The 27,488-nt window shown below is 45.4% G+C and overlaps 4 long non-coding RNA genes across 4 annotated transcripts in view; 1 reads left to right on the forward strand and 3 right to left on the reverse strand.

Annotated features, from left to right (window-relative positions):
* Positions 1 to 27,488, forward strand: part of LOC135412873 (uncharacterized) — a 636,102-nt gene that overhangs the window by 568,363 nt on the left and 40,251 nt on the right. The window lies entirely within an intron of this gene.
* LOC135412864 (uncharacterized) lies at positions 998 to 27,420 on the reverse strand. Its single transcript, XR_010429996.1, has 3 exons — positions 27,342 to 27,420; positions 20,024 to 20,078; positions 998 to 1,158 (listed from the first exon to the last, which is right to left on the reverse strand). It is a non-coding gene; the product is annotated as an uncharacterized LOC135412864 (long non-coding RNA).
* On the reverse strand, positions 7,928 to 9,644 carry LOC135413835 (uncharacterized). Its single transcript, XR_010430420.1, has 3 exons — positions 9,409 to 9,644; positions 8,080 to 8,146; positions 7,928 to 7,979 (listed from the first exon to the last, which is right to left on the reverse strand). It is a non-coding gene; the product is annotated as an uncharacterized LOC135413835 (long non-coding RNA).
* On the reverse strand, positions 16,141 to 17,802 carry LOC135412862 (uncharacterized). Its single transcript, XR_010429994.1, has 3 exons — positions 17,713 to 17,802; positions 16,680 to 16,731; positions 16,141 to 16,357 (listed from the first exon to the last, which is right to left on the reverse strand). It is a non-coding gene; the product is annotated as an uncharacterized LOC135412862 (long non-coding RNA).

A 27,488-nucleotide genomic window follows, 5' to 3' on the forward strand; every position in this document is an offset into this window, starting at 1 on the left:
GCATTTGACTGGTAACTCTGTCTAAAGTGGTCAATCAGAGCTGTGTTTCAACCCTGGAGGTCAGGCTACCTAGTTAGATGCCAGAAGATAGGCCCAGGAGCACAGGAGAAAACTAATTTGACTGCAAGATGGACAGAAGTGTGCCATTCATTACTTACCACAGCAGAATCATCACCAGTTAGATCAATGACTTCAGGCTCAGCAGATTCGTCGGTGAGATCTATGATTTCGTCAACAGCTGAAAAAGAGAAATGGGCTGTCACTGTGGAACAGGCTGAGGTAGATTCGATTGTGCCTTGGGTCTCTTCTCTTCAGGAATGTGGCCAAAATGTCACTCAAGCTTTGCCCTCAACAGTCCACAGAGACCATTACCAGCCCTGTTTTTTCACAGGTGGCAGTGCAAGAGGAACAGCAGCTGAACTTCTCACACAATTCTGTTGGATAACAATATCTTGCGGGAGGTACACACCAACAGATGATTCATCTAACATAGGGTAATGTTTATCAGACAGAAAAAAACCCCAAAACAAAACCCAAAGCAGAACCAGAATCGTAGAGGGTATCCTAATTTTACAGTACCATGCTGTACATGTTCCCCTGAGGGATGGGGCACAGCTAGCTTTTCCTTATCTTCTTCCAGCTTCAGAGATCTCATACTTAGTTTGCCACCCTCTGTAGTGGCAGCTGTGGCACCTGCCAGCTCATCAGAGTTCATTCAGATGTCTGAGCAGCACTTGAGGACCTTTGATACACAGCTCATCTCCCTCATTTTAGTGGAAATTCTCTCTCATTCTCTTTCAAATGAAAGCATGGAATCTCTCTCATTTTAGTGGAAAATGGATCACAGCTCAGTAACAAACCCAAATGGTCGTGAGAAGGCTTGTTGTTTAGGGATGCCGTACTAGGCACTTCCTAAATTCCCATGTTTCCCTTCCTCCCCAGTAAAGGGCCTAGAAACTGGCAAAAGCATATGTTCAGCTGTATGTCAAACCTCTAGAAGCAGTTTCTGTTCTTACCAAGATCAAAAGAAAGCACACGACTTTCTTCGAGGTCTATTGGCTCTGCTGCTGAAGCCTCACCTGCACTAGAAGCCAGCAGCCTGCTTCGTTTGGGAGCTTGTCTGGAATTAACGGCTCCTCCACGGCGCTTTCGCCGATTCTAAGAGAGAACAAAGCCTTAGCATTTGGTGTGGGAGTAATATTAACGGGGCCCTCATTTTTGCAACACCAGTGAAAGTACACGAGGATACAGAAAACAACTCCACAAAGGGGGGAATACACATTGAATGGTGCTCTGGGTCATTCCTGCCTGAGCCCATTGCATCAAGGAAAAGACATCACCCCTGATCTCTTACCAGGTGCCTCACCAGGAAAAAGCCTATCCCAGTGGCTTGCAAAGAAGAAGACTAGTTCACAATTCTATCAGGGTGTTGCTCACACTGTAAGCATTTCTGAGCTATTGCTAGCACCCCAAGAGATTCAAAACCTTCAGTATCCCAGAACATGAAGTTACATAAAGTTTTAACAGGCTTATCTTCCCGTGCACTTGCTAAAAGCTCTTGAAATCCTTTCTAGAAGTACCCCAGAAAATATGTTTCAGAAATCAGATTTGCATTGAGTAGTAAAGTACTTACTGTGCTCATGGTGTTTGGTGATCTAAAACCACTGGAAAAGTCAGTGGGACAAACACCAAAAAAGGAATTTCAGGGAAGTTACAGCAATCGATCCCTTAGATTCCTTAGGTAGAACAGGCTACAAAGTCCTGATTTCTAGGAATCAGAGAATGATGTTCTTCCAAACCTATCAGAAAAGAAGAGAGGAGATGACCTATCTGGAATGCCTGTTCTCTTAAATAGCCACACATACTCTAAGATTCCCTTTCACGAGTCACCAGGTTCTGCCCAAAGCTAGAGGGGAAATCTATGAGTCTGGTACTTGAGTCCCAGACACCTGCAGCTGGACCTGAAGCCCAGAACAGCCCCACAGCATCAGAAACATTTTCAAAGATCATCTACACTCACCTGTACCGTTAGTTGAGAATTTGTCGTGAAAATTATCAGCAAATCGCCTTCTGTTCCCAGCAGGGACAGAGAAGACAGAGGCTCTGCACCTGCTTCCCAGCAGAGTATCCGCCAACTGCCAACTGTCGATGGAGTGTTGGGCTCCTGACCCCTCCGTGCGGACGCCCGCATGGCAACCGTTTGGTAACATTCCATGGTCCGGTAGCCGGTGACCTCTTTGCACCCTCGTGGAGGCCCAGAATGCTTTGGCTTGGAAGGGACCTTGAAGATCATCTGGTTCTAACTGCCCTGCCATGGATAGGGACATCATCCACTAGACCAGGGTGCTCAGGGCCCCATCTAGCCTGGCCTGGAATAGTGCCTTCCAGGGACGGGGCATCCACAGCTTCTCTGGGCAGCCTGCTCCAGTGTCTCGACACCCTCACAGCTCTTCCTAACATCTAATCTAAATCTTCCCTCTTCTGCTTTAAAATCGTTCCCCCTTTTCCTCTCACTCACTGCCCGTGTGAAGAAATCGCTCTCTGCCTTTCCTACAGGCCCCTTCAGCCACTGGAGGGCCGCAGTGAGGCCTCCCCCGGAGCCCGTTCCTCTCCAGGCTGGACATCCCCGGCTGTCCCAGCCTGGCTCCATAGGAGAGGTGCTCTGGCCCTGTGAGCATCTTTGTGCCCGCTGCTTCCTTGCCCTTCGTGCCGGCCCGGCGGGCACATCCCGCTTGTGCCGGGTCAGAGCCGGGCGCAGCCTCCGGGCGAGGCCTCACGAGGGCAGAGCAGAGGGACACGTCCCCCTCCCTCCGCCTCCAGCCCGAGTAACGCTGCAGCCCTTCGGGGGCTAAAGAAACCCCACCAAAACCTCCCCTCCCCCGTGAGAAAATTAAACCCTTTCTTAACCTTCTTCCTCCGTGTTTATTGCTCTGTTGTTGAAAAGACTCGTTTTAAATTTAGCCCTAATTCAAAGCAATTAAAAGGACACCAAACTTCCCCCCCCCCAACAGATGAAAATCTAACAATTTAGATGCTTATTTCAAGTCTCTAAAGTCTTGAAGTTTTCAAGTGTTTAACTGTTCCTCTGCTGAGCATTTCACAGCAGGGTTAGGAGGAAGTTTGCTCTGTTTCTGGGGACAGCACCTTCCCCCCCAAGGCCCTGCTCTGCTGTGAAAGATGACACAGGAAAAAAAGGGAAATTAAAATTCCATTTTCCTTCTAGCCAGTCTGCCACTGGCCCTGCATTCAAAGGGGTTGGCTGGAGCTCTTGAGAGCGGCAGCAACCCTGTGTCAGCCCTGCTGGATGCGGGATGCTCCTCAGCTTCCGATCCCATGGGCACTCTCGGGTGTGGGGAGGATGGTGGTAATTTGTCCAACACTGCGGATAGCATAAGGATATTTTCAGATCGTGCTCTATGTGAGGAGGTTCATTTCTTACAAAAATTTCTCTGTTATTACAACTGTCGCTTTTAGGCCAAAATGTTGAGAGTTTAAGGATGGTTGGGGATGACTTCCCCATTTTTCTCAGTCCTGAGCCTGGGAATTAAAGGAAACTCATTTCAGTCATCATATTCACATCCTTCATTCCTCATATTTGTTGCTGGTTTGAGGTACTTAATTATTCATATATTAAATATATATTTGGAATTGCTCTAGCATCTTAACATTTGTATATCAAGCATTAAATCTCCTTTAGGTTTTTTTTTTTTTTCTAAGCCCTTTGGATCCAGGATTTTTGGAAAGCAAGTGTTTAAACTGGATTTACTGGAGTATGAAACATCCCATGTATTAAGGCAGGGACCCTGTCCACTCACACTCCAGGTGCAGTGGAGGTTGGCTGAGTGGAACCAGCACCACTTGTATTTCAGGGTGGGACTGGATGGCTTTTAGCAGGAATGTGTTATTAGGGGCAAGGGAGGAGAGAGCACTGAGGAAAAGGAGGGGTAGCTTTTAGTAAGTTGAACATTTGAAGGCTCTCAGGCTTGATCTTCCTCAATGCTGCTAATGATCACAGCAGGGGGCTGAAAACATGTTTATTGTAAGACCCAACACTTTTTAACTAAAGCCACTCTTGAAAATACTCATCACTCAGTGGTGGAAGGGAGGGAAATCTCTTGCCCCTTCTCTGTGCATCCTACAAAAGCTGAAAAGGCCACATACCTGTTCTATCTCCTTCCATGTGGACCAGCTTTAAAGCAAGGCATAAAACCTCTGAAATACCCCTTGCCTTTCCATTTCATGAAGGAAGAAGTTTACATCTATTAACTTCCAAAAATAAAAGGTTAATGATGGCCAACAGTGTAAACTAAGCCCAGATTGAGCTGGCTTCTATATTAATCACCCCAGAAAAACAGCATTGGGATTTTCACTGATGGCTATGGTTTGCCACCGTTTTTTGTCAGGAGAAAGCAACTCATAAGTGAGAAATGCATGGTTCACTGGCCAGAGGTTTTCAGCTCTGTACTCTCCCAAATCAGGGGTACCCTGGAGATCAAAGCAAGGGTCATAAAATAATTGAAGAAGGGTGAATGTAGTATAAGATGTCATATACGGACATAGCCTGCTGCAGAGTGATCACTGATGACAAGAAAATGTACTATGATGTGAGAAAACCCATTTGCCACCTCAAGTGGGTTGGTACTGCTTCTCACTCTTTGAGTCACTAGTAACGAAAATGATTTTGAGCTGTGGGTAGACAAACAACTGGACTCCACAAGGCAGCAGAGGTCCAGCAACTAGCTCGGTCCTTCAGCCCCACGACCGTGGCTGTGTTTGCCCACAGGGCTCTGCCCATGGGCAAGTTGGTTTTGCTGCCAGGGCGACCCAAGTGAAAGAGGGCTGCATCATCCTCTCGGGCTGCCAGGGACATATGGTGGGTTATTGATGAGAGGGAGCGTGACACCTGGCTCCCCACACAGCTCAGCACAGGGAGAGGATTGCACTCTCCAAAGCAACCCTGCACAGCAGTCCTTCTAAATCCACCATAAGGATGCAGGGAAATAGGCAAGGATTACCAAAAGAAGCCCCGAAAAGATGATAATATTCACTTATAATAATTTTTACTAGTCCCACTGAGAATTGCATTGCAATTCATGTGTCCAGTTGTGCCTTTGCTTGACTATAGCAATGGTTGTGACCTCGGAATACATTTGCCAGTCTCTTAACGGGGAAGTGCTGGTGGATGATCTATTAGAGAAATACATATTGAGACAGTTTAAATTAAGTAAAAACATTTTTGAAGCCTTTGGTGGGAGGCAGTAGTGAGTGGCTTGTTCTGCAGAAGAAAAACTCAGGTAGGTTTCTTATTGCTGGGACTGATTTGCACCCTTCTCAATGGCACTAAGTGCTTCTCTTGGCAAAGGATGGAGGCTTTGAAGCATCTTCCATCCTCCAAAAATCTGGATGTGCATAGGGTCCCTCCAGTTGCCCAGGTTTGGCTGTCAGCTTAGCAGGAAGGCTGAGCACTGGGAGGAGGGGTTTGCTGGGGTCTGGGTGGTATTTCAGTCCATCTCAGTCCCTGCTCCTTGGCACGGGATGATGGGACTGAGAAACTACAGGAGGTGAGGGGGAAAATCGTTCTTCTTCTATAGCTGTGTTCCTCTTCTTTTGAGAGGTACTGCTTTCAGCTGCTCCCTCAGGCAGTCTGCTTTTGCCCTCTTCTGAAAAAACATGGTGTTATAAGGGGGACTTGTGCCTCTCCGGGCTGCCCCCGCTGTCCGTGCACAGCCATGAAAGTATCTGCGCGCTGAGCAGAGCTATTGCTGATGGGCACCACTTGGCCTGCTCTGCACAGTCGGTGTCAAGCTCTGTACCTAAAAACATACAGCTCAAAACTCCTTTTTAAGCTCAGTACTAAAGGTTGGTGCCCAACACCCCGTTTGTGGTACCTAGCTTGTAAACCTGTAAAAGATGCCTTTTGGACTAATGCTTGCCCCTTCAAATGGTTCCTCAAAGCTCATAATTGGTTTTTAGACTTCTTTTAAGAAGCATTGTAGCAGTTCTTTGCAACTTCGTTGGCCTGAAGCAGTAGCACGATAGTGAAATTGGGCAGGAGGAGATCACAGCTCTGGAAGAGGTAAGAAGGCTTCCTCAAGGGGTTTAATACCCAAAGGCTGAGTTCAGCAGGTTTCCTCAATGACGATGCTGCTTCAGGATACATCACTGGAAAACCTGTGCAGCTGTGTGTGCCTCATGCCTGTCGAATTTCTGCCTGCTGTCGTTTTCCATGCTCCGGTCAGGCTGATTGCTGTCCAGCTCGCTGCTGTCCTGCCCGTGGCTCTTGTCAGACCATTCCACGCTGATGGCATGCTTCTCCAGGGAGCGGCGGGAAGCAGAATCCTCCTGGGAGAACCCTGCTCGCTGGCTGTCTGCATCCAGATCGCTCTCATCTTCCACAGTGGCATCATACATGACCTGTGTTAGAGAGCAAAACAAGAGCCACTGTCACTCCTGGGAAATTATCAATCAACAAGTGCTGCCCTACTGCACTAAAGCTGCTTAGGCTGAGGGGACACCCAAAGTTTGCATGGTACATCTCTGCCTGGAAACACTAACTTTTATGGAGTTAATGAACCCTTCACATTATGAGAAATTAACATTTGATCCTGTCCTCAGATTTCATGTGTGTGAGTACATCATTGCAGTGTTGCATATCTTGCAGCAGCAGGCTACACTCTTGCCTTGGCACCATCAACACCCCCTGATTTGGGGTATCCAGACAAGGGAAAATAGATTCCTTCGCTCATGCCTGCTTTCCCCTCACCGATTCTTCTCAAAGCTGACTCCCATAAAACAACATGTCCATCTTCAAGTTCACTACCCATTTCCAAAACCATGGGGACCACTGCTCAGTGCTGTTTACCTTTTTTGCATCTTTGTGGAGTTTGATGGACTTCACCAGTGCGGCCTTTGCCCTCATCCTGTAGGCCACGCTGTCGCCTCTGCCGGCGTTGTCTCCCCGGGTGAAAGGGAATGGGGGGAATGGTACAGTGACTGGAATGTCTGTGGGAAAACCCGTGACAACCTCATTGGATTCATCCGTGTCATTGGAATCATTATCATCATCATCATTGTCATTCACATCTTCATGGCTTTTGCTTGACACATCAGGAAAGTGCTGGAAAACATTTATTATGCATCAGGCAAATGAACACAGATGTGAGATGTGCAGACTAGTATCTGTCCTGCTAGCCCAGGGCTTATGCAGTTTTGGGGAGCTATGTGCAGGCATTTCTTTGAATTCACCTCACCCTGCCTAAGGAGGAGATGCTATTTAGGGAGAGATGCTACTGCAAGAACTGCACTTGAATGAGGAAAATTAGTGTTGCTACTCACTGGCTGCCCTGCAGCACTCGACTGACATAGTGTTGTTCAAAACACTTACTGGTTCCACTGGGACTGATTTGTCTCCCTCATCATGAAGACTCTAAACTACGTGCAGTAGCTGGTTCTCAGAGCAAAGAATTGATTTTACATGGGTAGCAGCTGGCAGTGGAGTATAAATCAAATAGCTATATACAAAATTAATACCGTTCACTTACATCACTTCAAAAAAATGATGGGAATTGGATTAAAGTGCTCTTCCAACACCAAATATTGTCATCTGATCCACACTAACAAATGTGGGCTGTAGTAGTTGTGCCATGCTATAGTCCTTTTCTCTTTTTAACTGGCAACTAACACATTTTTCATTAAGACAAAAGGTTTGCAGTGCTGGTGCAGAGATAGAACTAATGAAAGTCCTCAACCAGGACACCAGACACAGGAAAAAGTCTATGAAACTGGCTCCTAACAGCCAGGTGAGGACATGCCCTGCAAGCATCTACAATCATAAAACAAGTACCAGAAAAGATGTATTAGAGGAAACAAAAAAAAAAATCAAAAAGTATTTATTAAAGATAATGAATAGAAAGACAAAAGGAGCTTACATATTTTTCTTCGGAGCTGGCAGAAATGGCCTGCTGCTTGGATTTACTGACCTTGAAGGGAGAAAAGGAAAAAGCATTTATCAGTATTTCTCACTAAGATGCAAAGAAAATAATACAAGTGATTGGTGATCCACATTTGTGATTTACTCACTGGCCATGCAGCGGTGATGCTGATAAGGCATAAACACAGAACTGCCACCTTCATTGTGATGTTTTACCTAGAAAATATTTTGGAACAGTGAGTCAACAAAGTAAAGTACCACAAAAATGCCATAGGTTTTTCCTTTTTCCCAGTGTATTTCACTGTGCTGAGAACAGCTCCCTGCTATGGATCCAACCTGCACATACTAATTTTGTCTTTTGTCCTCCATCACCACCGCACACCCAGCTGGTTTGTCATGACTTAGCTACTCAAAAGCTGCAATAATTTTTAAGAGGCTCTGAGAAGAGCTGAGCAGTTGGTGAGAGTGGCCACATTGAGAAGGTTGAACTGAATCCTGTCACCTAATGACTTGCACAGACAAAGGAAAAGCTTTGTGATAGCCAAAGTGTTATCAACATCAGCTTTGGTTTATCTTCATTCATTTAACGTATTTTTTTTGAGAAGAGACAGCATAAAGCCAACTCAGTTTGGATTCTCTTGTCAGTTATTTTAAAACTAGTTTTCAGGGTTATTAACTTCAGTTTCTGTATAAAGTCAGTTTATATGAACATAAACTGCTTTTATTGATAGACCTTTATTTCCTCCTCCAGAAGTTTGAACAAAATAACCTGTGTTTCCAAACAAGAGATAACGTGAAATATCTGCTTACATTGCAGTTTTAGCAATTTAATAAATGACTAATTCCTGCTGAAACTAGGAGAGCGCTGAGCTACAGTAAATTTTGGTGCTTACAGACCAGTTCCCAGGATATGGAACATCCCTGAGAAATTAAACCAATTCACTGATGAACAAGAGGCATTTAAAACTTTGGTAAATCATAGCAGGAAAAAAAAGGCTACTTAGGACATATTTAAAATGCATTAGTAAGGCTGGCCCTGAGACAGGACACTCTACTAGAGGTATTGCAATTTCAAGTTACACAGAGAAGGACGAGTGTCCCATCCATTCAGGATTGTGCAGCACAAACTGTGAGCCTGCCAGAAAAAACAAGGACACTGCCAGGCAGTGGTAACATGAGGGAGAAAGCTTTCTGTGTTCAAGCACCAGCTTTGAGTTTGCAGCACATGATTCAGTGGCAGAGTTTTCAACAACCTCCTCCTGACATCTATAAGCACGCAGGTTTAAAATTGTCATTACGTATAATACCTTGCATTGCTAAAGCAACCTTGCTCCTATAAAAACACACCTTTTTCCACAGAGTAACATCAAATGTCCCTGCCCAGTGAAGCAATTTTCAAAGATCTCCTGCTCAGTGTTTGCTTGACTAAAGCTGCAGACAGATTAGCACATGTCAGGTAGTAAAAGCAAAAACATTACCTTTTCTGGTGCTGGAGGAGTCAGCTGCAGCAAGAGCACTCCTAGTGATCCCAGCAGCAGCTCCAGTCAGTTGGCTCCCAGAAGCTCTGTCTTTCTGCCCTTGTCCCCTGACTGCCTGACATCTGTGACCTTCGGGAATTTAAACCCTGTCCCAAGCACAGCCACCAATCCCCATGTGGCGGAAAAAGATGAGGTCATGAGGCTCCTGGCCGCCGTCCTGCCCACGTTCTCCTACACTTCCTCTTTGGCTTTGTGGCTTTGGAAGCAAACAAAAACTACTCTATGGTTAAAACATTACTTCTGGGCGAGATCATTAACCAGCAGGTCTGTTGTATGCCCAGCAGTTGGTATCATGTAGGAGGGCTTCGGGGCACATCTGTCCTCCTTTTGTGAAAAGGCAGAGCCCAGTTTCCCAGAAACCTTTTGTGCCCTGCTCTGTAGGGAGTAGGAATCTGTAATGTGAGCAGGAAGAAAGAAATCTGAACATAAAATTAACCAAAAAGGTGTTAATGCTTGCACAAAGTTGTAGATTTGCTCTCCAGGGCATACGTGGTGCAATGGGAATTGCAAATATGGGGCAGAATATGGCCTTTTGTGTTTTTTGGTCTGACCTAGGGAAAAAAAAGTTAATAAAATTAGTTGTCTCAGTAGGCATTCTACATCCAGAAAGTTGTTTGTAAAGATATAGAAGAGCCAGCGATAGTCTAATTAAAAAAGATTTGATTTTGAGAAATTCTTACTTCTGTTCATTTGTGTCCCTTCTTGCTCCTTTCTTAGATGGTTTGGTCAACCTAAAAAAAAAAAGAAAAAAGGAGGGGAGAAAGCAGCTGTAGCTCCAGTTTGAGAAGTGCCATGATTAGCATTGGAAATCAAGGGATTGATTTCCCCATGGTATGAAATTCTGTGTCTGCTATGGAGCAGGGCATTGGCCCTGTTGATGGGTGACATATATTCTGGCAGTGCCTCGCTTGGACAGCCATAGCTTTGGGCAGACTCTGCATCAGCCGGGATGTGCTGTAAGGCTCTGAGACCCTCTTCCATTTGGTGTTTCCTTAAAATGGCAATGAGGTGTCATTCAAACACAGGGAAACATCCCAAACAGCCCTTTCAGAAGGCAGAATATTTATAACTGTTTCAAAGCAGTTCTCTTTCTCCTCATCTCTGATACCCAGCTAATGTTTGCTGTGTCCTTAGTCAAGCAGACAATAGACACCTTGTTGTAAGAGGCTCATGTTACCAGTTATCCTGTGCTTCTTAACACTGTGGCATGTTTAGAAACATGGTGAGAAACATCCCCAAGTTAGCTCAGCACCTGCCCATCACATGATCACACAGACCTAGCTAATTATATTTTGGAGCTGAGATCAGCAACAGCTGGAAGTTCAACTTAGTTTACTTCATAGAGTCTTCTAATATCCTAGAAGGAGAATTGGATAAAAAGATAGTATATGGTACATCATTAGTAGTTCTGCATGTAAGGATCCACCTGAATGAGGACTACCCTGGCTTTTATTTTTGGAGCTATGTGACCATATACTAACTCAGGAAAGACTTTTCAACCAAAAGAAGCCTTCTTGCAGCACTTCTTGCAGCAGCATTCCCTGGTCCCTGCCAGACAATCATGACATGCTTTTGTTAGATTTCTATATATGCTCTTTTCTGTAAATTTAAAGAGGACCTTCCCTTCCAGTAAATTATAGTTTTCTTTTGGCTTTCAGGCCAGTCTGCAGCTCATGTTTTCATGCAGTCTGAGTTGCTTGTGTTTGGCTTTTCTGAGACGCTGACTGTGGAGAAGGTTTAGCAGTTTAATGGTTGAGTCACTGGTACAAAAAACAAACCTAGAGATTTCTGGTCCAGAACCCCAAAACAACACACTATAGAGAAACAGCCCAGCTGGAGCCAAGTATACGTGCTATCGCATTACACACCCCCGGTGTTTATTTACAAAGCAAGCCAAGTCCCACTGCCATCCCTCCTTAAACATGTACTTTTCATGCCCAGAAATTGTCCCTGGATCACGCCTCTGACGGGAGGAGGGTGTAAAGCAAGCCATGTGTGCAGGACCTGCAGTCAGCAGGTTTCTCCAGCATATCTTCCAAGAGGTGAAACGCAGGTGTGCAGGGCTTGACCACAGCTGCTGTGGGCCCTGAGATACTTGAGACAGCGGTGGGTTTTCAGCACATCTGTCACAGGCAGAGTGGGAGCTTCAGACAAAGTTTATTAGAGAAAGTGTATTATTAGAGAAGCCCCATTGCTTTTCTAAACTCCTTCTCAGAGAGGAGCCTACATGCACCTGGATCCAGTCTTAGCCCTAGACTTTTCAGTGGTTTATATTGACCTTTATACAGCTTTGTCCTGCAGGATTAAGGATGGCAAACCAAATATATTTATACAAATAAAAGGAATGATTTATTGAAATGGGTTACAATAATGATAATGATAGAAAAAAGGAGTTTTGTCAGAATTACCACACAATATGGATGGATAGCTTTAACTATTAGTATAGTGCACTATTTTTCAAGGAATATTGAAGTAATTGTAATAAAACAATTGAAGTAATTATATTTGCCTCTGGTCACTCATAGCAATGACCAGGGGCAAATCTCTTTTGCTCAGTCTGGAGGACTAACCTTGAGGGGTGTTCCCACTCCAGGGAGAAATCTCCACACACATTCAGAGAAGGGGTTTGTTAGGAGACCCTACCGTTAAAAAGTCTGGGCTTTTATAGTGTAGAGGGATTGACTGTCAGTCATATGTAATTTTTTTAGATTATGTGTTGTCACCTTACTCAGCAAAATATGTTTTGTTGCTGACAAAGGTGTTAGCAACTCTCTAGTTTCTTCTGCTTCACACTCCTGACTCTCAGTTTTGTATCAGGGCCTGCACATCCTTGCTGCTCCCAGCCTCAGTCAGGGAGCCTCTGTCTTGCATGTCCTTGTGGTGGGGTCTGATAGTTTGCTCAAGCTGCTCTCAGCACTCTTCAACACTAAAACCAGCAGACCTTCCTCAACTGAGCTTATCAATGATCAGGTGACTCTCTTTGCTGAGGTCGTCACTGATAAACTTGTAAGACAAATTTTGAGCTGCTGTATTTCCTCTTAGACAGAGCGTGCTGCTACAGCCTGTGCTGTGCTTTTCCTCCCAGAGAGTACCCCCATCATCCCTCCTGGGGGATATCAGTGGTCACTGTAGAAGAAAACACCTTTACAGGGACTTTGCAACTTCACACAGCTGCCCTGCACTCCATGGTCCACAGGCCACAGCACTGCTCTAAATGGGGTCAGCACCCCCCGAATTCCATGGGAGCGTGTCCAAGTTTTGAACTGGAATGGTGCCAGGACTGTGAAGACTACCAAGGGGAGGAAAGTGGTGGCATAAACGGCCCAAAGAGGAGAATTTTCTCTAAAGGCTGGGGAACTTGATATTAGTACCTGCAGTTGCATCCTGAAGCCTCTGCTAGCTTTTTACAGTTTCACAAAAACTATAAACTGTAAACGTCCCCACCTCCAGAAGAAGAGAGAGTTTAATTCTACTTCATCAGGGCACAAGTCACAATGCAAGGCAGGTGAAAGTCCTTAATTTTCTAAAAACACTTCTGTGTCCTCTAAGAGGGGAAACAGCATGAACATTAATAACCATTTCCCAAAACCCCACCGACACTGATTTGCACTGTTTGTGCAAGGGGTCGAAGCCCTCTAACCTACGGCTCCAGGGCAGCAGGTTACAGCACCTGGAAAACACAGCCCTGCCTTTCTCCTTGTGGCTTTGCTGACAACAGTCTGTTTTGACAGAGCAGGACTGGGTCAGGTGTGATGCTTTGCCCACATGCTCAGCTTTCTATCTCTACACAGGTCTTAAATTAAACCCAAAGTATAAGGAGGAGAAATCCTGACACTGCAAAAGTCAGCGGGGTTGCTGCGTCCTTGGGGCACACAGGAAACCAAGGGAAGTTGTAACTGCTGGTCATCTTTTTAGAGGCTAATATTGGGATAATGTTAACTTCTCCCCTTTAATTTTTATTTTTTGATTGTTCACCACTGCATGGTGTTTGTGGCTTATCAGAAACTATTTGCCAGCAGCTGCCTTACCAGAAATATTTGGCAGACAAACTTGTTGCATCACCCTCCAAAACTGCCTCTCGCCCCCTCTGAGCATCACTGCCCCATCAACTGCTACCATGCCATTTGCATTCATCTCTCATGTTAATCAAAACTGGTCTGTGTTTAGCTAAGCTGACCTGCAACTTCCAGCACTTCATAGCCAAGTGCCAGAGAAATACTGAAAACTTCTGGAGCAAATCCTCCCTCTCTTTGGAGGCAGCTAATAGAAGTGGTCTCTGACAATCTCTGTGCACTTGCATGGGAAAAACAGGTCCCTGTCAGCATCTAAAAATGATGACCCCAAGCCTCTGACAGGTGAGCCTACAGCATGCCAGGTCTGGGCTCTCAATCATGTGAATTTTCTTATGTCTGTTGTGTTAAGCAATACTATGAAACTACACAAAACATCCGACACAGAACTAAGAAAATTAGCCCCAGTCACTTCATGTGCATAAAAAGGCTACTGTGGCATGAGATAATCCTGGGCTGGTTTAGCTGGAAATCTGGAACTGCTTTCCCTGCTAAAATGAGCCTGGAGACAAAAAGGTGCTGAGGGGAGAATATAGGTCCCACACCACATGTATAAATCTACTGCCATGCAGATAATCTTCCCCAAAACAACTGGGCTTGACAAAAATGTTGCATCCATCCATTTTATCACAGCTACCTCATAACACATGTGAAATGAGCTAGGTTACAACTATTTGTATTGACAATAACATGCCAACCTAAACCATAATACTCTCAGCTTTTGCTCTCCTTTCTTAAGGCAGTTTGGGGTCTTGACTCCAACCCACTGATTCTTGGTGGGGCTTTGGGGGGCTTTTTCCTTATGTCATTTCACCTGGGGAAATGCTCTGTGGAGTGGCTCTTAACCTGTATTTCACACCACAGCTGTCTCATGGGTGTGCTTTTGGGGTTTATTTTTGGTTGGTTTGGTTTGGGGAGGGTTGTTGTTTGTTTGTTTGCTTTCTGTTTGGGTTTTTTTTTCTAGACTGTTGGCTGGACTTTCGCTTGAAAAGGAAAATTTTTTTGCTATCTTGTGAAAACAGGATGGTTACTGAGAAGGTAATATATGCAATTTCTCAGCCTGGACACATGTTCTGTCTTGGTTGCCAGCCCCCACCTGTGTAGGTGACTCCTGCTCATATCAGCTTGACGTTTGGTTTAACAGGTTTGGCAAAGGCCCGTTGGCTGCTGATGGAGCAGGTGTAAAACAAGCAAACAACAATCAAAGCAGAGGTTTGAATTGAACTTGTGTGAGATTTGTTGGAAGAAGTAAAAGTACATCTTTCCAAATATGCAACCTATCAAATCCATAAAATGCAATAGAGGACTAAAGAATTCCTATCCTAAAATACCTATGAAAAAGTTCCTTTACAGAAGGAAGCAGTGCTTTTCAGATATGACAACTTGCAGCAAACTTTTATCTTTTAATCCAAATAGACCCGAAATGTCAGTGTAACAATGCAACTGTCTTTATTTTTGATTTCCTCTCCAAGCAGCAAGGAATTTGGCATTCTGATTGCAAATGCCCTTAAGTCAACCCTTAGTGTGCCACATCCAGTGGTGGTTGGGTAGGTAATGGCACCTGAAGTCCGTGACAGTTTCTTTTTCCCTGAGGTTTCCATCCCCAGGATCTGAAAACTCCACTGATGAAATTGAATTTTTCAAGGGGAAATGCAGGATGAGCCCTTGTGGAAGACTCACATGCAGGGTAGGATGTTTCAGCAGCGACAGCCCCTGAGCTGTGAAGTGCCACGGCCAGCTGGCAGATGGAGATGTTTGCAAGCACTGAAACCAGAGCTTGGGAAGTGTAGGTCTTGCTTAGGCCTGCAGGCAGTTAGAGAAACAACTTGTGTGCTCAGTAGGACGCTTTCTCCCAAAATCTGGACAGGTACATGCTGTCAGCACTGGCTGGCGATGTCCACTGTATCTCCCTGTCACTGATGGGGACACTTGCTGCCAGACCACGTCAACAGCCAGGGTCTAGGAGCTGCTGCTGGCTCCTTGTTCTGCAGACAAGTCGGTTTTAGAGTGGGAAAGGTAAATGATGATGGTGATGATGATGGTGAGGGTAGTGATCATGGTGGTGATGCGCTCCCCAGCGGTTGCTTTATGTCTTTACCTCACAGGTAAAGACGTATTTTGCAGGCTAAATGTTGAACACAGCAGTTTACACAGCTATATTCTCAAAGAAAATATTTTTCTTTGGACGTGTGCACAATCTGCTGCTCTTTCAATCCTCAAAGTATTGAAATCAGGACATTTTCACCAAAACATTCAGCTGAGTCTTTCCTGAGAAACAGAAGCCCTCACACCCCAAGCACTGCCCCTTTCCTTTTACCATACAACACACACTGCCCCAAGAACGACAAAGCTTATGCCTTTAGCATTTTTCCCCCAAAATCAAAAACTACAGGGTGATGAAAAGAATGAGTGCTTCTGACTGATCAAACCAAGAAGTTTATTGCCACCTGTTAAAAGAAGTCTCTGTCTACCAGCAGAGTCCAACATAGATAAGCAGACAGACTTGACTCTATTTAAACAAATTAATAGTTTATTTATAGTTAAACTCAGGAAAAATGGAACTGTATACAACAAGAACTATGTACATGAAGAAAAAAGTCTTTCTGCCACCTACCCCCGAAAATCCATCTGACTGGGGGGGATACTTCTGTCCTGAGAAACAGAAATACTCAGAAATAAACGGGATGATAGTCTCTGGGAGGGAGTTCTGTTCTGCAGGTTGGGCAAGCCCTGGAATTCTCAAGGGCAACAGCGATGCACCGACTGCAGAAGAGATGGCCACACTGGGTTGACACAACCTGTCGGACACTTCGTATAATCTGGAAGAAAGGAAACCACAACGTGTTGGGAGGAAAGGATTTGAGTTTGCTGCTCTACTGGCACCAGGAAAATAGGACTTGGAATATCTGGAATCAGTCCATGACTAGAATAAGGAACCCCCAGATCTGCCAGGGCCATCTTGGCAAGGGTTTCTCCTTCTACCTGCACCGCCAAGAAGTGACTTGTGGAACTTCACAGCAAGGTCTGTGCTTCAAGCCAGCTGCCCATAGCACCCCACATTAGTCAGCTGAGTTGCACAGCTCCCCCTCTGCCCCGTTACCCCTCCCACAAAGCTGAAAGGATGACAACGGGGATCCTTACCTGTGAAAAAAAATCCATGCAGATCGGGCACCTTACAGCTCGTTGCCATTCCCTAGAGAGAGCAGACCCAGAATTAATACCACTGGGCATCGAGGGTTACTCATCTATAAAATGTCACATAATTATCTGACTGCACTGAGGAGCCACGATGCATTTCTTTGGAAGAACCCTGTATGTCTTTAACTCTCTCAGTTTGCTGCATGTAATGAAGAGTTCAGATCTCCCTGTCCTAAAGGAGACAGTGTCTTGGTTTTCACTGGGAGAAAGATGAAGTCAGCCACCCTGCTCTAGGATTTGAAGTAAGAGCAGTCTCTAGCACTGGGAAGTCTATATATGGCAGCATTTATCTCCAACGGGTCATCAATAACAGCTTTGCAACCAAAGCATCAAGCTGTCCTCTGGAAAGTATTCATTCTAGAATGGAATGAGGTCTGACACTACAGAGTAACACTGCAGATGGCTCTGGCAAGCTCCAGCCTCAGGAAGAACCCTCTGGTCAATGTTCTGCAGCTCTGAGCTCTTCCAGCCTTACCTACTGAGAGCAGGAAGGCACGCTCTGTAACAGAGAAGCTTGAGACCGAAGGAAAAAATATTCTTTTTTTATTTTAAGTTCTCTCTTATGTTGCCTTTCAGTAATCCAAAAGGCTCAAAGCATACCAGCTTTATTAAGACTTGCACAGAATTGGCCTGGCTGCTGCCTGCCAGTCTTGTGATGCCAAACCATCCACACTACTGAAAATATTTCCAGATCCAAGATCACTACTAGAGCCTAACATGAAAAGTAAATGCAACATCTTATGAGCAAGGGCCTGTGACTAATCACCCTTTCTTGCCATACCCCCAAACTCGTCTTTAAGGTTCTATGCAAAGTTGCCCATCTGCCTTGGGCTGCCTTTTTCTCCCCACGTGCAAACATTATCCTTTCATCATCATGCAGCACAGGATGCAATCCTCATTGGAAGAGGGAAACAAGTAAAGTGAAGGCTTCAAAGAAGCAAAAATCACTCTTTGGTAGGTCACGAGGCGTACGTACTCTGAAATTGCAGGTTCCTCGTCCAATGATCTCCGTACTTCAGGCGCTACATCAGCCGGTGCATACTCTGTGTCAGCCACTGCATACTCTATGTCAATCACTTCAGACTCTGCATCAGTCACTTCAGACTCTGCATCAGTCACTTCAGACTCTGCATCAGTCACTTCAGATTCTACGTCAGTCACTTCAGATTCCACATCAGTCACTTCAGATTCCACATCAGTCACTTCAGACTCTACGTCAGTCACTTCAGATTCCACATCAGTCACATCATCTGCTGTTTCATATTCATCATAACTGCGCAGTACAGGGCTGTCCAACAGTTGCTGGTTTCTTGGTGTAAGATTTCTCCTTTGTTGTTCATACCCTGTAAGTTAATTTTGGTAAGTCAGATCTATCATTTACTCTCTCTTTTTCCCTGGAACTATCCTTCAAACGCGTTATTGTAAATAGTTTGTAATGGGTCCTATTTGAAATGGACACTATTCAGCTGGGTTACAAGCAATCTCACACAAAGTAGTTTCCTAAATATTAAGGCTGAACCCTTCCACACATTGAGACTATTCTGCTACAGAAACAAAACATTTGCTATAATCACCCTACAAACAGTTAAAACGTGACCTGAGAGATTCTCAGTGTCCACTGAGATACACTACCTGTGAATAAATATGCCCTATAAAGGGAAGGTCTCTCACACTGTTCTTACTAATACGGTCTGCTGTGATCCTATGGTAAGGAATGGCAACAATTGCTGTGTGATAGGGGAGAGAGGACTGCAGTCAAGTTCCCAAGGAGCATGGTGACATAGCACATACACAAGAAAAAGGCTTGGCAAAACACAGAGTGCTTTGTTCCAAAAGTTTCAGAAGGGATGGAATAAATGCTTAAATCTAAAACTGTACATTCTGGAGCTGCTGTGCTTCCTTGTTGCTGTATGATGCTAAACTGTTGCCCTCTTTTTGTCTGTGTTCAATGAAACCTCCCCACTCAAAGGCACTTTCTATCAAACGAGTCTTATTGAGAACAGTCCTTGGAAATTATAAAAACACTTGAAGCAGTGTCTCCCTAGAAATTGCCATCATCTCCCTCCTCAGTTAAGGTAACTTGAAAATGGAGTTTTATCACCCAAGTTCAAACCCAAGTTCAAAGGAGATCAATTTTTAGTGGCCTAGTCTGTAACATCTGAAGGATCAAGACCTGCTGTTCACTTTTTAATTCTCAGAAACCGCATGCAACAATGATCTCTGCAACTCCAGTGTCCATGTAACAATAATCCAGCACTAATCAATTAAAATTACAGAAAATGTCACCAAATTAAAGTTCTTTCCTGCAAGAGCATTCAGCTACAACTTCTGTTGCAGGGATATTCCACTGTGTCTGATAGCAGCTAGCAGACACAGATGGGATCCATTCCCTAAGACATTGGCCAGAGGCTTTAGCACTGTCCTTTGCCTTCTGCTAAATGCAGTTTCAATCCCTGCTACTAGAGACTGTTGGAAAAGACAAATAAAAAATAATGATTACACTTAGGATAATTCCATTGGAAAAAGTCAACTCACCTTCAAGAAGCTTCACCAATGCATATGGGAAGGGAGAGAAAAGAAAATACAATTAGAATCTGGTGTGCATGCCTGGTGTTCCATACTAACACCAGCTCAGTGAAGAAGATACGAGAGAACAGGCAAAGAATGGCAGGCTCCAGACTTCTTATTTTGGTTAAGAACATTCAAAGGAATAGTCAGTTAGCTGTTGCCCTGAAAACAAGCAAGAGGGTGCTGCTAGTTCTGCTCCCACTGATGGAACAGGGTAAAATCAGAGGCAGCTTAATAACACCTGAACGCCCTTCTGCCACCTCCTCTGTTTCACATCTCTAACTGGATTTGACCCAGAGGTTTAACTTTCCCTCTTTCTCCCCCAAATGGGAAAATTCAGCAGTGATAGCCATAAACAATCCATGTTAGATGAACGGCTGCTGAAGAAAGGAAACCACAAGAGGGGTTTGGAGTAAAGAATTCAACTTTGATGCTGCACTGGCACCAGGCTAATAGGACTTGGAGTATCTGCAATCAGTCAGTATCTGCCAGAATAATAAGGAACTCACAGATGTGCCATCTTGGCAAGGGTTCCTCCCTGTGTGTACACCCCTGAGAAGTGACTTGGAGGGACGTGCTAGTTGGAGCTGCAAAGCAAGGTCTGTGCTCAAGCCAGCTGCCCGTAGCATCCCACATCAGCCAGCTGAGCTGTGCAGATCCCCCTCTGTCCTCTTTGCCCTCCCATAAAGCTGAAAGGATAACAGCATGTGGATCCTTACCTGTGAGTTCTCCTCTCTCCAAATTGGAGAGGTAACAGGACCAGCTGGCCATGTTCTAGATGAACAGAACCAGAAAGAACAACAGCCATTAATTTCACTGTGCATGGAGGGTTACCAACACATAAAGTGTCCGAAATTAAAACATCCCCTTCTCTGATCTAGCAACATCCCAGCCCAGCAACACAACCATTTCAAGACCTTTTATGTACTTCAAGCAATTCAGTGTGTCTCAAGCCACAGTGTAAGATCCATTTGTTAATGACTCCACGAACAGAGAAGAAAGGTTTCTGCTGGATTTTGCAGCAGATTTTGTGGGCAACAACCTCTTTCAACCCTATGTCAGAAATCAGACTGTAGAAAGACACTTCATCTGTCACATACCCATCATTATCTCTTGGTTCCTCTTCATCATCACTTGTCAGTAGCACAACTGAATTATCTGCTGCACTGGAAACAAGTGGGTTTCCAGCTGGGTGCTGCTGGTTCTGCTCCCACTGCTGCAACGGGGTCGAAATGGAGGCAGCTTAGAACTACCTGTAGCCCCTCCTCCCTGCTCCCCTCTTTCAGTTCCCCAATTGGATTGAGGCTGGAGGTGTTTCTATCCCTCTTTCTGCCCTAACCAGGCAAATTCAAGGGTGATATCCGTAACTACTCGTATGACATGAACAGCTGCTGAAGAAAGGAAGCCACAGGAGGGGTTGCAGTAAAGAATTCAAGCCTGGCTGCTGTGTTGGTGCCAGGCAAATAGATCTTAGATGTCTGCATTCAGTCCATTACTGCTATAATATCGGGAACCCACAGATCTCCCAGTGCCATCTTGGCGAGGGATCCCCCTCTACAGGCACCCCTGAGAAGTGACTTGGAGGGATGTGCTACTTGGAGCTTCAAAGCAAGGGCTGTGCTTCAAGCCAGCTGCCTCTAGCATGCCATGTTAGCCAAATGAGTTATGCAGCTCCTGCCCTGCTCCATTCCCCCTCCCACAGAAAATGAAAAGGTGGCAACATGTGGATTCTTACCCCTAGGAAGCAATACTGCTCCAGCACATTTGTAAGGGTAGCACTGGGTCTTGTGGTAGAGAGAAGAGAGCAAGAAAAAAATTCAGCTGTTAATTGCACCACTCAGCAGGGGTTAGTGATACATAAATTGTCAGAAATCAAAACATCCCTTATTCTGATCTAGCTACAACCCAGCCCAGCAACACAGTCATTCCAAGAACTTTTATGTACTGCAAGCATTTCAGTGTATCTCAAGCCACAGTGTAAGATCCATTCCTTTATGACTTCATGAAGAGAGAAGAAAGATTTCTTCTGGGGTTTACTGGATTTTTTTGGGTTTTTTAGTTAGTTCTCTTCCAGACAGGCCACTACATCCCAGGTCTGGAGTTTTGCACAGAATCAAGCAGAACTCAAAGCCTTGGCAAAAACCTCTTTCCACCCTATGTCAGACATTGGACTTTTAGAAAGTTACTTGATCTGTCACATACCCATCATTATCTCTTGGTTCCTCTTCATCCTCATTCACCAGTGGCACAACTGAATTGTCTGCTGCACTGGAAACAAGTGGGTGCTCCTGGTTCTGCTCCCACTGATGGAACGAGGTACAAACAAAGGCAGTTTAGGAACCATCTGAAGCCCCTCCTCCCTGCTCCCCTCTTTCAGATCCCTAATTGGATGTAGGCTGCAGCCAAATCTTTTCCTTTTTCTGCCCCAAAGAGGCAAATTCAGCAGTGATAGCCATAAACAATCCATGTGAGATGAACGGCTGCTGAAGAAAGGAAACCACAAGAGGGGTTTGGAGTAAAGAATTCAACTTTGATGCTGCACTGGCACCAGGCTAATAGGACTTGGAGTATCTGCAATCAGTCAGTATCTGCCAGAATAATAAGGAACCCACAGATGTGCCATCTTGGCAAGGGTTCCTCCCTGTGTATACACCCCTGAGAAGTGACTTGGAGGGACGTGCTAGTTGGAGCTGCAAAGCAAGGTCTGTGCTCAAGCCAGCTGCCCGTAGCATCCCACATCAGCCAGCTGAGCTGTGCAGATCCCCCTCTGTCCTCTTTGCCCTCCCATAAAGCTGAAAGGATAACAGCATGTGGATCCTTACCTCTGAGGAGTCATCTCTCCAAATTGGAGAGGTAACAGTAGCTGCTGGCCGTGTGCTAGAAGAACCAGAAAGAACACACAGCCATTAATTTCACTGTGCATGGAGGGTTACCAACACATAAAGTGTCAGAAATTAAAACATCCCCTTCTCTGATCTAGCAACATCCCAGCCCAGCAACACAACCATTTGAAGGGTTTTTATGTACTTCAAGCATTTCAGTGTGTCTCAAGCCACAGTGTAAGATCCTTTTGTTAATGACTCCACGAACAGAGAAGAAAGGTTTCTGCTGGATTTTGCAGCAGATTTTGTGGGCAACAACCTCTTTCAACCCTATGTCAGAAATCAGACTGTAGAAAGACACTTCATCTGTCACATACCCATCATTATCTCTTGGTTCCTCTTCATCATCACTTGTCAGTAGCACAACTGAATTATCTGCTGCACTGGAAACAAGTGGGTTTCCAGCTGGGTGCTGCTGGTTCTGCTCCCACTGCTGCAACGGGGTCGAAATGGAGGCAGCTTAGAACTACCTGTAGCCCCTCCTCCCTGCTCCCCTCTTTCAGTTCCCCAATTGGATTTAGGCTGGAGGTGTTTCTATCCCTCTTTCTGCCCTAACCAGGCAAATTCAAGGGTGATATCCGTAACTACTCGTATGACATGAACAGCTGCTGAAGAAAGGAAGCCACAAGAGGGGTTGCAGTAAAGAATTCAAGCCTGGCTGCTGTGTTGGTGCCAGGCAAATAGATCTTAGATGTCTGCATTCAGTCCATTACTGCTCTAATATCGGGAATCCACAGATCTTCCAGTGCCATCTTGGCGAGGGATCCCCCTCTACAGGCACCCCTGAGAAGTGACTTGGAGGGATGTGCTACTTGGAGCTTCAAAGCAAGGGCTGTGCTTCAAGCCAGCTGCCTCTAGCATACCATGTTAGCCAAATGAGTTATGCAGCTCCTGCCCTGCTCCATTCCCCCTCCCACAGAAAATGAAAAGGTGGCAACATGTGGATTCTTACCCCTAGGAAGCAATACTGCTCCAGCACATTTGTAAGGGTAGCACTGGGTCTTGTGGTAGAGAGAAGAGAGCAAGAAAAAAATTCAGCTGTTAATTGCACCACTCATCAGGGGTGAGTGATACATAAATTGTCAGAAATCAAAACATCCCTTCTTCTGATCTAGCTACAACCCAGCCCAGCAACACAGTCATTCCAAGAACTTTTATGTACTGCAAGCATTTCAGTGTATCTCAAGCCACAGTGTAAGATCCATTCATTTATGACTTCATGAAGAGAGAAGAAAGATTTCTTCTGGGGTTTACTGTATTTTTTTGGGTTTTTTAGTTAGTTCTCTTCCAGACAGGCCACTACATCCCAGGTCTGGAGTTTTGCACAGAATCAAGCAGAACTCAAAGCCTTGGCAAAAACCTCTTTCCACCCTATGTCACAAATTGGACTTTTAGAAAGTTACTTGATCTGTCACATACCCATCATTATCTCTTGGTTCCTCTTCATCCTCATTCACCAGTGGCACAACTGAATTGTCTGCTGCACTGGAAACAAGTGGGTGCTCCTGGTTCTGCTCCCACTGATGGAACGAGGTACAAACAAAGGCAGTTTAGGAACCATCTGAAGCCCCTCCTCCCTGCTCCCCTCTTTCAGATCCCTAATTGGATGTAGGCTGCAGCCAAATCTTTTCCTTTTTCTGCCCCAAAGAGGCAAATTCAGCAGTGATAGCCATAAACAATCCATGTGAGATGAACGGCTGCTGAAGAAAGGAAACCACAGTAGGGGTTTGGAGTAAAGAATTCAAGTTTGATGCTGCACTGGCACCAGGCTAATAGGACTTGGAGTATCTGCAATCAGTCAGTATCTGCCAGAATAATAAGGAACCCACAGATGTGCCATCTTGGCAAGGGTTCCTCCCTGTGTGTACACCCCTGAGAAGTGACTTGGAGGGACGTGCTAGTTGGAGCTGCAAAGCAAGGTCAGTGCTCAAGCCAGCTGCCCGTAGCATCCCACATCAGCCAGCTGAGCTGTGCAGATCCCCCTCTGTCCTCTTTGCCCTTCCATAAAGCTGAAAGGATAACAACATGTGGATCCTTACCTCTGAGGAGTCATCTATCCAAATTGGAGAGGTAACAGTAGCTGCTGGCCATGTTCTAGAAGAACAGAACCAGAAAGAACACACAGCCATTAATTTCACTGTGCATGGAGGGTTACCAACACATAAAGTGTCCGAAATTAAAACATCCCCTTCTCTGATCTAGCAACATCCCAGCCCAGCAACACAACCATTTCAAGAGCTTTTATGTACTTCAAGCATTTCAGTGTGTCTCAAGCCACAGTGTAAGATCCATTTGTTAATGACTCCACGAACAGAGAAGAAAGGTTTCTGCTGGATTTTGCAGCAGATTTTGTGGGCAACAACCTCTTTCAACCCTATGTCAGAAATCAGACTGTAGAAAGACACTTCATCTGTCACATACCCATCATTATCTCTTGGTTCCTCTTCATCATCACTTGTCAGTAGCACAACTGAATTATCTGCTGCACTGGAAACAAGTGGGTTTCCAGCTGGGTGCTGCTGGTTCTGCTCCCACTGCTGCAACGGGGTCGAAATGGAGGCAGCTTAGAACTACCTGTAGCCCCTCCTCCCTGCTCCCCTCTTTCAGTTCCCCAATTGGATTTAGGCTGGAGGTGTTTCTATCCCTCTTTCTGCCCTAACCAGGCAAATTCAAGGGTGATATCCGTAACTACTCGTATGACATGAACAGCTGCTGAAGAAAGGAAGCCACAAGAGGGGTTGGAGTAAAGAATTCAAGCCTGGCTGCTGTGTTGGTGCCAGGCAAATAGATCTTAGATGTCTGCATTCAGTCCATTACTGCTATAATATCGGGAACCCACAGATCTTCCAGTGCCATCTTGGCGAGGGATCCCCCTCTACAGGCACCCCTGAGAAGTGACTTGGAGGGATGTGCTACTTGGAGCTTCAAAGCAAGGGCTGTGCTTCAAGCCAGCTGCCTCTAGCATGCCATGTTAGCCAAATGAGTTATGCAGCTCCTGCCCTGCTCCATTCCCCCTCCCACAGAAAATGAAAAGGTGGCAACATGTGGATTCTTACCCCTAGGAAGCAATACTGCTCCAGCACATTTGTAAGGGTAGCACTGGGTCTTGTGGTAGAGAGAAGAGAGCAAGAAAAAAATTCAGCTGTTAATTGCACCATTCATCAGGGGTTAGTGATACATAAATTGTCAGAAATCAAAACATCCCTTCTTCTGATCTAGCTACAACCCAGCCCAGCAACACAATCATTCCAAGAACTTTTATGTACTGCAAGCATTTCAGTGTATCTCAAGCCACAGTGTAAGATCCATTCATTTATGAGTTCATGAAGAGAGAAGAAAGATTTCTTCTGGGGTTTACTGGATTTTTGGGGGTTTTTTAGTTAGTTCTCTTCCAGACAGGCCACTACATCCCAGGTCTGGAGTTTTGCACAGAATCAAGCAGAACTCAAAGCCTTGGCAAAAACCTCTTTCCACCCTATGTCAGACATTGGACTTTTAGAAAGTTACTTGATCTGTCACATACCCATCATTATCTCTTGGTTCCTCTTCATCATCATTCACCAGTGGCACAACTGAATTGTCTGCTGCACTGGAAACAAGTGGGTGCTCCTGGTTCTGCTCCCACTGATGGAACGAGGTACAAACAAAGGCAGTTTAGGAACCATCTGAAGCCCCTCCTCCCTGCTCCCCTCTTTCAGATCCCTAATTGGATGTAGGCTGCAGCCAAATCTTTTCCTTTTTCTGCCCCAAAGAGGCAAATTCAGCAGTGATAGCCATAAACAATCCATGTGAGATGAACGGCTGCTGAAGAAAGGAAACCACAAGAGGGGTTTGGAGTAAAGAATTCAACTTTGATGCTGCACTGGCACCAGGCTAATAGGACTTGGAGTATCTGCAATCAGTCAGTATCTGCCAGAATAATAAGGAACCCACAGATGTGCCATCTTGGCAAGGGTTCCTCCCTGTGTGTACACCCCTGAGAAGTGACTTGGAGGGACGTGCTAGTTGGAGCTGCAAAGCAAGGTCAGTGCTCAAGCCAGCTGCCCGTAGCATCCCACATCAGCCAGCTGAGCTGTGCAGATCCCCCTCTGTCCTCTTTGCCCTCCCATAAAGCTGAAAGGATAACAGCATGTGGATCCTTACCTCTGAGGAGTCATCTCTCCAAATTGGAGAGGTAACAGTAGCTGCTGGCCGTGTGCTAGAAGAACCAGAAAGAACACACAGCCATTAATTTCACTGTGCATGGAGGGTTACCAACACATAAAGTGTCAGAAATTAAAACATCCCCTTCTCTGATCTAGCAACATCCCAGCCCAGCAACACAACCATTTGAAGGGTTTTTATGTACTTCAAGCATTTCAGTGTGTCTCAAGCCACAGTGTAAGATCCTTTTGTTAATGACTCCACGAACAGAGAAGAAAGGTTTCTGCTGGATTTTGCAGCAGATTTTGTGGGCAACAACCTCTTTCAACCCTATGTCAGAAATCAGACTGTAGAAAGACACTTCATCTGTCACATACCCATCATTATCTCTTGGTTCCTCTTCATCATCACTTGTCAGTAGCACAACTGAATTATCTGCTGCACTGGAAACAAGTGGGTTTCCAGCTGGGTGCTGCTGGTTCTGCTCCCACTGCTGCAACGGGGTCGAAATGGAGGCAGCTTAGAACTACCTGTAGCCCCTCCTCCCTGCTCCCCTCTTTCAGTTCCCCAATTGGATTTAGGCTGGAGGTGTTTCTATCCCTCTTTCTGCCCTAACCAGGCAAATTCAAGGGTGATATCCGTAACTACTCGTATGACATGAACAGCTGCTGAAGAAAGGAAGCCACAAGAGGGGTTGCAGTAAAGAATTCAAGCCTGGCTGCTGTGTTGGTGCCAGGCAAATAGATCTTAGATGTCTGCATTCAGTCCATTACTGCTATAATATCGGGAACCCACAGATCTTCCAGTGCCATCTTGGCGAGGGATCCCCCTCTACAGGCACCCCTGAGAAGTGACTTGGAGGGATGTGCTACTTGGAGCTTCAAAGCAAGGGCTGTGCTTCAAGCCAGCTGCCTCTAGCATACCATGTTAGCCAAATGAGTTATGCAGCTCCTGCCCTGCTCCATTCCCCCTCCCACAGAAAATGAAAAGGTGGCAACATGTGGATTCTTACCCCTAGGAAGCAATCCTGGTACAGCACATTTGTAAGGGTAGCACTGGGTCTTGTGGTAGAGTGAAGAGAACAAGAAAAAAATTCAGCTGTTAATTGCACCACTCATCAGGGGTGAGTGATACATAAATTGTCAGAAATCAAAACATC

Source organism: Pseudopipra pipra, chromosome 4 (assembly GCF_036250125.1).
Source record: "Pseudopipra pipra isolate bDixPip1 chromosome 4, bDixPip1.hap1, whole genome shotgun sequence".
Taxonomy (NCBI): Eukaryota; Metazoa; Chordata; class Aves; order Passeriformes; family Pipridae; genus Pseudopipra; species Pseudopipra pipra.